Here is a 15,709-nt window from a genome sequence, read left to right as displayed (position 1 = left end):
TCACCGCGTTCCGGGCTTTGCCCTTCTTCTCGTGGATTTGCCTTCCATCCTCCTAGCCACAGCACTATTAATTGACTCTGGATTTATTCAATCAACATTTTCAGTAAAATGTCTGTAGAGATGCTTTTAAGGTTTACTAGCTGCAGCACTGGAGCTTGCAGGCTAATAGGGGAAGGTTTGTTTGCAAAGAGTGAATGAGTAAATCCTCAGGAGTTTGGGTTTATATTCTGTATGAAGTACTTTGTAAAAAAAGAAAAAAAAATCCATGCATGCATGGGTGTGGATGTGAAGTACAGTAGAGTCCTAGAGTTAAAGTGTATTTACCTCGGAAGCGCGTCCTAGAGGAGTCTTTGAAAACGGGCACGAAGTTTTAGGTGGGCCTGGAAGGCATCTGCAGACTTTGAGAAAAGAGCCTCCACAGAGGAACACTACTAAGGGTATAGCAACTTCTGGGACTGAAGCCAGACTTTTTGAGGATGGCTGCAGGGTGATGAAGTCTTGGAACATAGGTGAGATCCGGAGCCCACGACCATTAAAGAATTCTTTTTTTTTTTTTTAAAGATTTATTTATTTATTTCTGATAGACACACACAGAGAGAGAGGCAGAGACACAGGCAGAGGGAGAAGCAGGCTCCATGCAGGGAGCCCGACGTGGGACTCGATCCCGGGGCTCCAGGATCGCGCCCCCCGCCAAAGGCAGGCGCTAAACCATTAAGCCACCCAGGGATCCCCCATTAAAGAATTCTTAGGCGTCTTGGTGCAAAATGGGGGTTTTATTAAAGCCCCAGACAGGACCCGCGGGCTGGAAGAGCTGCTGCCCCGCCGGTGAGGGGAGGCGGTGGGGAGGGGTTCGCGGAGAGTGTCCTCTCTAAGGAATTGTGAAAGCAAGGTTTCCAGGACCTTGAGGGGGCCAGCTGTTGTTGGGAAAAGGTCACTTATTACCCGCCAAGGAAACCTGAGTTCTGAGACCCTTCAGAGTGTGTGGGTGGGCCATGTGCTTGGAGGATGCTTGCCAATAGGATCTTGGGGCTTTAGAGATAAAGGAAATTTCTAAAGGAATTTTTATGCGTTGAAGTAGACTTAAGGGATCCTGGGGGTGGGGCCAGATTGCCTTTTGCCCTTAGCAAAGTATTAACATAAAAGCCGTTGAATCCTTAGAGGAACATTCCTCTGCCTGTTTCAAGGACTTGTCAACTTGCCGTCTCGGGCTCCTGCTTTGTCCTCTGCTAGTCCTCCATACCCCCATCACAGGGCACTTGTAGCCGGATCCAATGTCTGTGTCAGGGCTGTACTTTGTATACAGTGACCAGGGTGAAGAATTAATTCTTACTTGAGAAGGAGTTAGGGGGAAAAAATCCTAAAAAAAAAAAAAAAAAAAAATGCAGATAAGAAAAAAAAAGGGAAAAGAAAACCAGCTCAGAATCTCAATAAATTGATAAATCAACTGCCAACTGTTAATATGGCTTCCTTTCTGAAGAATCCATAGATCTATGAAAGACCCTAAAAGTACCCTTAAATATACAAGTAATCAGGACAACGTTGAGCTTTTAGTTAGGAGCGGGGTTAATTCATTTTGCATTGAGGGAGCCTGAGTTTACTTGGTTGGTGGACCAAAAAAAAAGTCCCATCTTTTCTAATGAAAAAGAACACATCTCTGGAATCCTGATTTCTATTTTAACTCTGACATGATTTAATTTTATGATTTTAAATAAGTAATTTCAGTTTTTGGAATTCAACTTCTAGCTGTTAAGAAATGGATTGGGCTAATGTAATTACAATACTTCATTTAGTAGATTTTTTTTATTAATAGATACGTTTTTAATGCTTACTATGTTCCAGACGCTGTCTTTAATTCTTGGGAACCAAAATTTAAGAATAAAGATTGTGGAGGCCAAGAAAAATTAAGGCCATCCCACCTAAAGTTTAGCATTAGCCATCTTAGGCCCCTGTGAATAAGAGCTGAACTTTATGGGAAAAACTGCAGAATGTCCCCAATGTCCTCAGCAGGTAATCCCATATCAGAAAGACAACAGAGCCCACGCACGCCCTGGTAGAAAGTCCCATATTAGAATGAGAACAGAGCTCAATGCCCTTAAGCCCCATATCAGAATGTAACTTGAGAAATTCTTCCACCCCTTCTGAAAATCCCCTAGACCAGCCTATAAAAAACCCAGCTGTAACCCACTTTGGGGTCCAAGTCCCTCCTCTGCTGTGTCAGGTATACATGGGCCCAAGCTCGAGCTTGCTAATAAATCCTCGTGTGCTTGCATTGGTGTAGGCTCCTTGGTGGTTTCTCAGATTCGCAATCTTGGACACAACAAAGATCTGTTCTCCTGAATCTTTCAGTGTAATGAGAGAGACAGGCTTCCTATACAAATGCATAACAAAATCCTGTGTCAGCTTCAATAGTCACCTTCTGTTCATATTATAAATAGATAAATCCTTTCTCCATTTTTCCTTTCTTCAGTCATCAACATTGTTGTAGTAGGGTAGGAGGGGGTTAAGGACGCTAGCACATTGTAGTTATATAGCAAATATATGCTCATAAAATGAATGGATACCTGAAGATCTCAATTATGTGTAATACTATTGATTTTTAAAATTCATTTCTCATAAATCTTATCCAAATGAACATTAATTCTTTAATGTCCTCTCAGTCAGCTGCTCTGGGACTTGGATCTTCTTGTTTCACTGTAAAGTTTGTAGTGCATATATATGATTGTAAATGATAGAAACCTTTAGCTATATTTATAAATAACAATCATGTTGTCTTGCTGATACAGGGGAGCTTGATTCATGTCTCATGGAGTCGAAGAATTAATCTCGGACACAGGAGAGTGAGTAAAGTGATAGAAGTTTATCAAGCAGAGATACAGAGAAAGCTCTCAGAAGGGAGAGGGGTCCTGACAGTGTTGCGACTGAGGGCTTTTTGGCTGGCCTTTTACTGGGAACCTAACCAGGGAACCCAAAGCCTTTAGATGTCTTTGTGCTGTCTCAAGTGATTGACATATGGCTGTTTTGGGGTCTGGTGAATTTCTGGGATTGTTTGGTAATTGTCAAAGGGTGATACTTCAGAGCTAGGGAGCCTAATTTATTTTCTTCTGTTTTTACTGTCTTATCTGTTTTCTTGGGATAGGTAGGAGCCTCACTCTGGACCATTCAGTGTCCTTGGGATTTATAGGAGCCTGACTCTGGGCCTTTCCCTTATCTTTCTCTGCCTAGCCCCATCAACAACTAACTCATACTTCCATCATTGCTATATTGAAGTTTGCATCATACTTTTTTTTTTTTTTTTTTTTTTTACAAATGTAGATGATTTTGGTGTTCTTATTACAACCTCTTTTTTTGGCAGCACTTGAGTTTATGGTGCTTTTATTTCTAGGATACTTTTTTTTTAATGTTATAAGCTCTGAAAGTCAGCTCATGCAGTTAGCTGTTTATTCAGCATTTGACCTAAATATATATCATTTTTCTAATTAAGCTTACTGTATTTCCTAACTTATTTTGAATGAACACACCGTAATAACCTAGCAGTGATGGGGAACAGGGCTAGCTGAGAACAAAGCACAGCTGATATCCCACAGATGACCCCCATCTGGGTGGAATATGTGTGACATTCCTCAGGAGGCTTCCAATTGTCTTAATGCCTTGCTAGAAGGTAAAGCAATCTTTAACTTGACAATGGCAAGGCCTCCATTATCTTGTAGGTCCTCTTTAGCATATGAAAATCCTTTTGAAATCTCCTTTTTCCTTATCTCCCCCAACTCCCAGATATATAATCAGCCACTCCTCTCACAGGCCAGGGACAGCACCTCTTCCTGCCCACAGGTCCTGTCCCCGTGCTTTTTTTTTTTCTGTAATTTTTTTTATTGGAGTTTGATTTGCCAATTTATAGTATAATACTCAATGCTAATACCATTAAGTACCCCCCTCAGTGCCCATCACCCAGTAACCCCATCTCTCTGCCCACCTCCCCATTCACTACCCCTTGCTTGTTTTCCCGTGCTTTAATAAAACCACCATTTTGCACCAAAGACGTCTCAAGAATTCCTTCTTGGTCGTCGGCTCTTCTTGGTCATCGGCTCCAGACCTCACCTATATTCCAAAACTTTAACGGTAACTAAAAAATAATTTATTCTTAGCATTTCCTGAACCATTAGTCAAATATTAGATTTAGTGGGTTAAATGTGCAGAACACTATTAAAGAATTAGCTTTTCTTCACTCATGTCAGGATGTTCTATATTCCTAACAATGTATTCAAAAATGAAAATGTTTATATATATATATAGAATATATGTAAAACTATAAGCTATGTATATAAATAAATCTAACTATCTAAAACTAGAGCTTTTTTCTCCCTTTATTTCTCCCTTTCTTTGCCCAACTGCACCTGGATTAGCTGACTGCCCAGATGTGTGGTGCCATAGTTCCATAGTCATACACCTTTCTCAAGCTCTCCTCATTGTGAATTGCTATAGGGTGAATATATTGCAATACTAGGACAATCCGTAACATCTGTGGTGTGTCATAAATAGTTGTTGACATAATGCAGTTTGAAAAAATGAACATCTCTACTTTGTATGTCCAACTACATTATGCCTGGAAATCAGTACATGCTTCATAAAAGCTACACGGATGAATGAATGAATGAATGGAGAAACTTGATAAATTAGTATTAAGGGACTCTAGAGATGCTTTTTCTAAAATAGGCCTCACTTTTGTCTTCACTTTTTTTTCTCTACCCTCAGTTTTCCTTTATTCTGATTCTCCTAACCATATTTTTTCTAAATAAATATAGCTTTTTTTTACTTGTATTTGATGCTTATTATAAAGAAATATTTTTGATGTTTAAAGAAATAAATAAAGTAAAAAACATCAGTAAATCTACTACAGAGGGCGGCCCTGATGGCCCAGTGGTTTGGCGCCGCCTTCAGCCTGGGGTATGATGCTGGAGACCTGGAATCGAGTCCCATGTTGGGCTCCCTGCATGGAGCCTGCTTCTCTCTCTGCCTGTGTGTGTCTCTGCCTCTCTCTCTCTGTGTGTCTGTCATGAATAAATAAATAAAATCTTAAAATAAATAAATAAATAAATAGATAGATAGATAGATAGATAGATAGATAAATCTAACACACAGAGATAAACATTTTGGAGGAATACCTTCCTAACTTTGATCAATGCATGCATGTATACCTCAAACAAATTTTAGGAAAATAAATATTACTATACATATTCTTTTTTAGCTTGCCTTTTTTCCCCTTGGGTTACATAATGGAGACTTTCTATACTAATTAATATTGACTTACCTACATCATTAATTTTAATCCACAGTATGTATATAATTAGGCATTTACATTGTTGCCATTTTTTGGCTATTATAAAAATACTGAGATTAACATCCTTGCTTCTAGGTCTTTGTGAACATGTGTAAGTGATACAGGAGAGCTTGGTTATTGTCTCACAGAGTTGAAGAATGAATCTCAAGGACAGAGGAGAGTGAGTAAAATGATAGTTTATTAAATAAGGATACAGAGAAAGCTCTCAGGAAATGAGAGGGGTCCTGACAGGGTTGCCACTGAAGGTTTGTAGGGTTGGTCTTTAATTGAAAGCCAACCGGGGAACCTAAGTCCTTTTAAAATATATATTGATATCACCACTGAGTGAGGACTAGTGATAAAATCTTTAATGGCTTATTTCTTTGTGGTCCAGTTATTCTTTTTTGGTCACAGATGACTGTCATAAGACACCCTCCCTGCCCATAACTAGGGCAGGATGGTCTGACTTGTTCCCTTATCTCTGGTTTCCTTACACTTCAGCATTTTTGGGATTTTTGTGAGCCTGATTCCATGGCCTCCTGCTTATCTCTCCCTACCCAGCCTTGTTTGACCCTAACTCATTACTATTTCTGTAGGAAAATATTTTGGATGTTTGATTGCTGAATCAAAAGTTAAGACAATTGAACATTTTGATACATATTGCTAAATTATACAAAAAGATTGAGCTAAAATACAGTCTGATATACAATGACTCCTCCATCTCAGTATATATTACTCAACTACCTCTTATAATTACCTATAGAGTGCCAAGAAGCATACCTGGTACATAGGGCTCAATCAATTTTATATCTTCCTTATCATCTTTATCACTTTTTTAGTATTATTTATATTGTATCCATGTCTGTAAGCTTAAATTTTTTTATTTCTAAGGAGGACTAAATAAGCTCAGAAATATTTTCTTACGAAGCTGTAGATATGGGCAGCCCGGGTGGCTCAGTGGTTTAGCGTCACCTTCAGCCCAGGGCCTGATTCTGGAGACCTGGGATAGAGCCCCATGTCGGGCTTCCTGCATGAAGACTGCTTCTCCCTCTGCCTGTGTCTCTGGCGCTCTCTTTCTCTGTGTATCTCATGAATAAATAAATAAAATCTTAAAAAAAAAACTATATATATATATATAGTAGATATTTTACAAAATTTGTCGTTTCTCAATATTTTGCTATTTAATGCAATGGACATTAATCTCAATTTTATCACTATTGGCAGTTAAGTAAAAATATGAAAACAGTATAGGTTTTTATATTTTGAAACTCTGATATGCGTTGTACTGTCTTAAATACCAAGTTGATATTTTCAATATGAGTTCTTCAGAATGGTAAAGATGGAAATAAGGTAGAAGATGAATATTTCAATGTCACATCAAAAGCACAAAATAAAGAAAAATTATGTTAAATAGGAACTATTTATCTTTTATCTTTTAATTTTAAAGTGATTTTAAACTTTTTAAGAATCTCTTTTGGTATGCCTAGGTGACTCAGCAGTTGAGCATCTGCCTTCCACCCAGGGCATGATCCCAGAGTATCAGGATAGAGTCCCACATCGGGCTCCCTGCATGGACCCTGCTTTTCTGCCTGTGTCTCTGCCTCTCTCTCTGTGTCTCTCATGAATCAATACATAAAATCTTAAAATAATAATAATAATAATAATCTCTTTTAACATGTATGGCAATTACATTACCTAACTTCCCTCATTCTGAAATGATGTGGTTAATTCCTATCTTTGTTAGAGAAGTGCATTGTTACAGCTAAGTGATATGGAAGAACCTATGTTATTTGGTGGTCTCCAGTCAAATTATAGTAGTGGACTCCTTCTAAAAATGCAATCTTACATCGAAACCCTAGAGATCAAACAGTTGAAATTGGTGATTTAAAAATTTTTCATGGTTTTTCAATGAATACTTCTGTTTGTTTGTGGATTCTTTGAAATACTTCCCAGACCTCAATTAGTTTCTGCTGAATGATGATATGAATTAGACACTTATGTTCTTAAAGTATCTTTGGAAATTTATAGATACTTGGATTTTCAAAAAACAAGTATGATTTTTGAACTGATAACGCATGTACATACAACAGTTCTCTATTTTCCAGACCTACTAAAGTCTATTTCTAGAAGGAAAATAAGGGGAAAAAATGAAGTACATGTGAGGAAAAGATATAATAATTTTAAAATGTTTGTTATATTAAAAACAAAAATATTGTTTTTATTTTCCAATTGTAGAACTCAAGAGACAAGCTAGCATTTTGAATTTTAAAATAGCCACTGAGTTTGGGTTGCAAACTTACACAAACATGAAAAGGTCATATTTTATATTTGACAGCTTGATGGATACAGATTTTATTATTGATTTTATGGTATACGAAGACAACTTAGTTTGTAATCAAAATGAACATGAACCACAACATTTTCTGACTCTTTCCATTTCTAGCATTTTTTAACATCACATTTGCTCTAGGCTTCCAACATACATATTCTTCCTGGCCACTTCTGAAATCTTGAGGTTAAGAGGAATAAAGAAAGGTATAATTACTTTTTCTTTGCCTTAAATTAAGCGTGGGCAGCTGTTTGTGACTTCTTACAGAGTTTTGACTTAAAAATCCTCTCACCACCATAAACCAGATGAGAGAAAACAAATCACCTTACCTTTTCTACAAACAGGGAGGAGCTATAACCTACCAGACTCTGAGAGTCTTACCAAAGAGAAACCTTAACGAATTTCAGAATTTCCTTTTTTTTTTGAATCTGAGTGCTGCCTTTGGGTTTATTGGATTCCAGATGAGAGCATACATTTTTCTCTGTTTGATGAGCTGGGCAACATCTGGTAAGAACTGAATAATTTGATTTATCTTATCAAATTGTAAAATAATCAGTATGGTCTTCTGATTCTGGAGTAAAGAATTCTGACATCATAGTATAAAAAAATAGTATGATTTGGCTAATATATCAAATGGGTAATTATGAAGAAAGTTTGTATATATGTGTGTGTGCATGTTTCTCACATTGTATATTCTGTATTTTATTTACTTTACAGAAAATTAATGACTAGAAAACCTTTTACAAGAAAATGTAAATAGAGAACAGAAATATTCAAAAGAAAGAATTCAGTAATAGAGAAATGAATTCAATATTTGAAAATCATGACACTGTAAATTTTGTTTCAACTTCAATGCTCAAATAATCTACTTGTGAGGAAAGTTTTACATAGATAAATTGTCAATTGCAAAGCAAACAAAGATACTATGCCTCTTTTTTATTTTTTATTTTTATTTTTTTTTGCCCTTTTATGGCAAAGTGTAACAAAAACCAAACTGGTTTATAGTAATGAAATAGAACTTTATTCTCCTGGTTTACTGGTTTATGGTAATAAAGTTTATTAATGTTAGTAATATCGTTTACTTCTTTCTGGTAATAAAGTAGAACTAGAACTACTTGTTCTACCTTATGGTAATAAGTAATTTAAAATTCATGATGAATAGATTTTTGTCCCTTTGTAAAGACAGATGATTTTCTTTGTTTTAAATTTCCTTTAAAAAATATTTTTGAGGGGGATCCCTGGGTGGCTCAGCGGTTTAGTGCCTGCCTTCGGCCCAGGGCGTGGTCCGGGAGACCCGGGGTCGAGTCCCAGAGTCCCACGTCGGGCTCCCTGCATGGAGCCTGCTTCTCCCTCTGCCTGTGTCTCTGTCTCTCTCTCTCTATGTCTATCATGAATAAATAAATAAAATCTTAAAAAAAAATTATTTTTGAAAGCATCATTGAATAACCTTTAAATATAAACCTAGAAATTCAAAATATTTCTTGTTTCTTTTCAATTGGATATTTAAATTAATCAAATTCGATAAATGAGTTTTATTTTCAAATGCAGAATCTAAATGGTATTAATGTGCAGCTTATTATATTTTTCTCATTTAGATGTTTCTTGATAGGCAGGTTTTATATTTATGTAATGTATGATGGTGGCATATTAATTTAGAAGTCACAGAAATTTAAAATCTAGGCCCCTAACTTTGTGCCATTTATAGTTTACATCATTTCAGTATCATAGTTCATATTCCAAACTCATGCAGCAGAATTTCTAAGATTATTGTTTTTTTTAATATATTTTTTAAATTTTATTTATTTATGATAGTCATACAGAGAGAGAGAGGCAGAGACATAGGCAGAGGGAGAAGCAGGCTCCATGCACCGGGAGCCCGACGTGGGATTCGATCCCGGGTCTCCAGGATCTCGCCTTGGGCCAAAGGCAGGCGCCAAACCGCTGCGCCACCCAGGGATCCCAAGATTATTGTTTTGATTAGTAGTTGGGAATTACCTAAAGTTTCAGTTAGGAAAACATATAATTACTATGTGTCTGTCTCTGTTGCCTGAAAGAGAATAGCAGGGCTTTTAGATATTAATGACAGTAAGTAGAAAATAAGGAAATTAAAGATGTCAGTTATTCTCAAAATCATTTGTAACCCATGCAGGCTCTCAGTGCTTCCTCTTCCCTTGAAATCCCATGTGTCTAGGAAATTATTGAATTTTCAGTAATTAATTTCATGTAAGTATGTTTTATTCAAAATATAAATTCTCCTCCCTTCTCTGTAGAGATTCTGGTATATGCCTCGTAAGGAGTCCATCTCACACTCCTCAACATGAAAATCATTACATGATTACATCTGCCTTCAAAAAAAAGAAAAACATTCTGAAACACAGATTATCAGATTATCAGATTTTTAATGGAAGGGCACCTGGGCGGCTCAGTTGATTTCAGCTCAGGCCATGATCTCAAGGTCCTAGGCTCAGCCCTGGGTAGAGCTCCAAGTTGAGCCCATATAAAGTCTCACATGGGCTTCAGTGCTCAGCAGGGAGTCTGCTTGAGTATTCTCCTCTCCATCTTCTTCTGCCCCTCCCCTGGCTCATGCATTTGCTCTCTTTCTCTCTCTCAAATAAATCCTAAAAAAAAATTTTTTTTTAATGAAAGAAAAGAGAATGGAGAGGTAGCTGAACAAACTGTATAGGTATGTATCTATATGCAAATATATTCAAGTTATATGCATATATTCTTAGTACAATTTCTGATTCATATTAAGTGCTTTCTTTTTTAAGATTTTATTAATTCATGAGAGACATAGACGGAGGGAGAAGTAGGCTCCTCCCTGGATGGGGATCATGCCCTGAGCTGAATGAGGACGCTCAACTACTGAGCCACCCAGGCATCCTCATATTAAGGGCTCAAGTGGTAGTTGTAGTTGCAAGGGTCAGCAAATATATCTGTGATGGGCCAGATGGTCAATATTTTAGGCTTTGAGGGCCATACAGTCTCTGCTGCATCTATTCAGTTCTGCCTTCATATGGAAACTTCTGTAGATAATTCGTAAACTAATGAGTATGGTTGTGTTCAAGTAAAATTTATTATAGGCAATTTCATTTGAATTCATTCAAGTTTCACATGTCACAAAATATTATTATTTTAATTCTCTTTTTCACCATTTAGAAATGTAAAAATCTGTCTTATCTTGCCAGCCAGATTTGGCCTTAAGGCCAGTTTGCCAGCTTTCATGTTCCAGTAACTTGGAAGAGATGTGAAAGACTGATTAATTCTTCTTTCTCATTTTACAGTTGAGGACAGTGAAATTCAGAAAAAATGGAGTCATTGTTCTAAGATGATAACACTTATAATGTGTAACATAAAATACTTGAGAATATTGTTTAAAATACAGATTCTTATCCATAGGCTGGAAGTGAAGCCCTAAATTCTACAATTCTGATAAACTCCCTTGTAATGCCTGTGGGTATGTGGGACTACATTTTGTGTAGGGAGAATATTGAAAGATCCTTGTAGGGCAATGATCTTTCCAAAATCCATGGCACTCTGAGCTCACTGACTCAAGAAATGTATCGTTTTTCTCTACTTTGTATAAAATTTTTTATTTGTTTATTTTTTTAAAGATTTTATTTATTTATTCATGAGAGACACACACAGAGAGAGAGGCAGAGACACAGGCAGAGGGAGAAGCAGGCTCCATGCAGGGAACCTGATGTGGGACTCGATCCCCGGACTCCAGGATCCCGCTCTGGGCCGAAGGCAGGCGCTAAACCGCTGAGCCACCCAGGGATCCCCTGTATAAAATTTTTTAAAGATTTGTATAATTTTTTTTAGATTTGTATAAATTTATATAATTTGTATCAAAAATATTTCTGATGTGACTTGTAATTTATTTCTACGGATCTGCTAAAATCAGAAGCCTACAAGCAACTTGAATTTACTGTACCAATGTTTCTTTAAGAATGACATGCAAGAACATGGAATTTGCATTTAAAAGACCCAGATTCAAGTCCTGATGGCTTGTTATCTCAAGGCCAAGTCACTTAATCTCTGTGAACCTCAGTTTCATCATTTTTAAATGGAAGTAAAAGTTATAATACTGTCTCACTGTGTTGCAATGCTCAAAGAAGGTAACATACATGTGTGATTTGGTCAGTCAATCATAAATTACATTAGGATGATCCAGTGGGTTTTATTCCATGTACATTTTCTCTGTAAATGTCTCAGATTAATTTTCAGGTGGAGGCCTTCACACTATCTACCTGTATACAGTTGGGGTAGACCTGTATGGACTGTGGGTTTCAGAATCCCCTGGGTTATGCATTTTAAAATGCAGATTTACTTACTAAATCAGAATCTCTGCAGATGGTGCCAGGAAACTATATTTTAAACAACTTTCCCAGTCATGTTTACATTCTTAAACCCACGCTTGAGAATTCTTGATTTAAAGACTTTATCGAATATCTACTTTATTTTGTTTTGTGGTCAGCTTCATTTTTCACAACTTTCCAAATATGTGCACAGTTGGAAGAATTACTGATAGAATATCTTGGTTACTTTTGACTTGTTAAATAAGTGTATATTTTCTTTTTTTTTTTTTATAATGATAATTTTCTTTTTTTTTTTTTTTTAATTTTTATTTACTTAGGATAGTCACAGAGAGAGAGAGAGAGGCAGAGACACAGGCAGAGGGAGAAGCAGGCTCCATGCACCGGGAGCCCGATGTGGGATTCGATCCCGGGTCTCCAGGATCGCGCCCTGGGCCAAAGGCAGGCGCCAAACCGCTGCGCCACCCAGGGATCCCAAGTGTATATTTTCTAAATGTGCTTCGATTGTTTCAGAACCAGAAAAATTAAAGATATTTCTACATCTTATTTTACCTTCCGTCCCTAGCCTTCAGAGATATTAAAGTTCTATCTGGGGACATCTGGGTGGCTCAGCGGTTTGGCGCTGCCTTCAGCCCAGGGCGTGATCCCGGAGACCTGGGATCAAGTCCCACGTCAGGTTCCCTGCATGGAGCCTGCTTTCTCCCTCTCTGCCTCTCTCACTGTATCTCTCATGAATAATAAATACAATCTTAAAAAAAAAAAGTTCTATCTAGAGTTCTTTGTCATAACTGACTATGGCCGTATAAACCTCTGTTTTTATAGGCAAAAGGTCAGTTTATTATTTTGTACCTGACATTTTGCTGGCCCCAAAATGTCTTCATTCTTGTTATTACATATGAATATAATTGAGCTAGTGAACTTATGTTGTTCAACTGTTTACATAGTAACTTTAAGAGGCATATATCAGAATCTCTATGGAGACGGGAGGAGAATATATAATTTGAGCAAAACATACTTACATGAAATTAATTACTGAAAGTTCTGTGTATTTAGTTGATTGCCAGATATTCACTGTTAAAAATCCTGTGATAAATATTGATGCTAATAGTGAGTATAAAAATAAAAATGATAGGAGAATATTATTTCATTAATCTTTATTTGATTTTTAAGATTAGGTGCACTTTGATAATTTAATGAGCCATTTTCATATTTTATAAAATATCTTTATATTTTTCTCTTAATATTCAATCGGGTATTTTTCTTCATTTATACTTTATATATATCAATTCCCTTCATAATTTGCATTGAAAATATTTCCCTTGCTTATGTATTCTTGTCTTTTGTGTATAGTATTTATGTATAGAAGTTTGAAATTTGTGTACTATGAAATCTATCAGTCTCACACTTTATGGTTTCTTTTGTTTTTATGCTAACAAGTCATTCTTCAAACCAAGGTCATGTACATATTAACTGTATTCTTCTAGTTCATATAATTTAAATTTTACATGGAATTTTAAAATAGAACTAGAATCAATTATCCTAGTCATTATTTATTTAAAAATCCATTATCTTTGACTATGAATTGCCATAGTTATCATGGGTAATATAGTTTATTTCTGGGTGTTCCCATTCTATTCCATTTATCTATATATCAATTCTTAATTCAGTTTCAGGGACCTCTTTTAATTGGTGTATAATATAAACATAATTTTAATCATGTCCCTTTCTTTATTTTTAAAATATCATTCATTTTCCTTGAGCATTTATCCCCTCCCTGGAGACATCTCATTGAGACCTTAATTCAGAATCACATTACACATATAAGTTAATATGAATAGAATTGATTTAGTGATAATAACTCTTCCATTCTGGATCGTGGTACATTTCAGTATTTATTTGAATCTTTTCTGTTACTCTGTAAGGTTTTTAAGGTTTGTAATTTTCTTTTAGGAGTACTGTATATTTCTTTTTTTCCTCTTGGTCTTCTTTTCTCTATCTCTTCCTCCTTTTCTTCATCCTCTTCTCCTCTTTCTTCTCTTTTCCTCTTTTCTCTTCCTCTTTTCAAAGGGCTAGTTAACTTGCTAAAGAAATAAGGGATTTATTATCTTGTATAACTGGAAAGTTTTACATTAAACATCAATGGATCCAAATACTGGAAAAAAAGATTGCCCTCTGTAGCATCAGGATGTGTTTCCTTACTGCTTGAAATCTGGAAAGAAGGAGGCCACTTTTTCCTCTCATTGTCTATGTCAACTCCCCCCAAAAGGGTCCTGAATTCTACATGCTCCTGTGGTCTAATCCTGGATGTGGGCTGATTGGGTATTCAGATTGGCCCAGGATGAAAGGAGAGCATGTCTTTTTATGGTTAGCTCTAAAAATTCACTTAGCGTTGGGGAGAGGGTTACTTATCAAAAAGAAAAGCTGGAAAACTGAGAAAATAATCTATCTACAGAAATACTATAGTATTTTTGTGTGTTTTAGTATTTTTCTTTTATTATATTTTATATGGACTATTGCTAATATGAGCCAAGGCTAATGATTTTTGTATACTGATATGTCTCTACTACAACTTCCCATCGAATTAATTTTTTTCAGTTCCTATTTTCACATATTTAGATAGAATATTATATCACATTAAAGAGGTAATAATGTATGCATCTGATGATTACATCATATTTATTTTTCTTATATTATTGCTAGGTTAAAATGTATGACAGCAGATGTTTTTATACTTCCTTAATTTTAATGGAAATGTCACTAGTGTTTAATCATTAATATGATAATTGCTATTGGCATGAAATAGGTAAATTTTATTATTGTAATAAAATATACTATTTTTAATTTATGTAAAATAATATTAATTAAAATTAATCTTTCTTGTCCTGGTCGTATGCTGTGGACTGTGTATGCAATGGGTGTATTATTTGGGAATTTTCCTTTTAAATTGTTGAATGAGATGTAATAATATATAGCTCATGTATCTATCTGTGTGCATATTTGTCCTGTGTTATGTTTGAAATTAGAGGTATTCTAGCTTTTAAAAATAATTTATTAAACTTTATATTTTTTTATGCCTTATAAAAAACTAGACCCTCACTGTAAGTTTTTTTTTTTTAAACTTAACTTTATTGAAGTATAACATATATGGCAAAATGTACTCATTTAGGAGTATACTTTGATGAATTTCAAAGAATATGTGCACTGAATTTTACCTGGCATGTAATAGTCTTATCAATCAAAATATAAAACATTAACTGCAGGGATACCTGGGTGGCTCAGCGGTTGAGAGTCTGCCTTCAGCTCAGGGTGTGATCCTGGAGTCCTGGGATGGAGTCCCACATTGAGCTTCCTGCATGGAGCCTTCTTCTTCCTCTGCCTGTGTCTCTGCCTCTCTCTTTCTCTCTGTGTCTCTCATGAGTAAATAAACAAAATATTAAAATAAAAAAAATAAAACAACTGCATCCCAAAAGTTAGCTCTTTGCAATTAATCCCCTCTCCACCTCTCGTTCTAAACAAATTTGATCTGCTTTCTGATACTCTAGATTAAATATCCCTTTTCTAGAATTTCATACAAATGGAATTAAACAATATGTACTCTTTTGTTTCTGGAGTCTTTTGTTCAGCGTAATAGATAAACACTTGAAAGTGATTTTTTAGGTCATAAAAGTACATATGTAACATTTTAAGAAACTACCAAACTGTTTTCCAAAATATTGTACCATTTTGTCTCTGCCTCCAGCAATGAAG

Source organism: Nyctereutes procyonoides, unplaced genomic scaffold, assembly GCF_905146905.1.
Source record: "Nyctereutes procyonoides isolate TBG_1078 unplaced genomic scaffold, NYPRO_anot_genome, whole genome shotgun sequence".
NCBI lineage: Eukaryota > Metazoa > Chordata > Mammalia > Carnivora > Canidae > Nyctereutes > Nyctereutes procyonoides.
Note: the sequence above shows the minus strand (reverse complement) of the source record.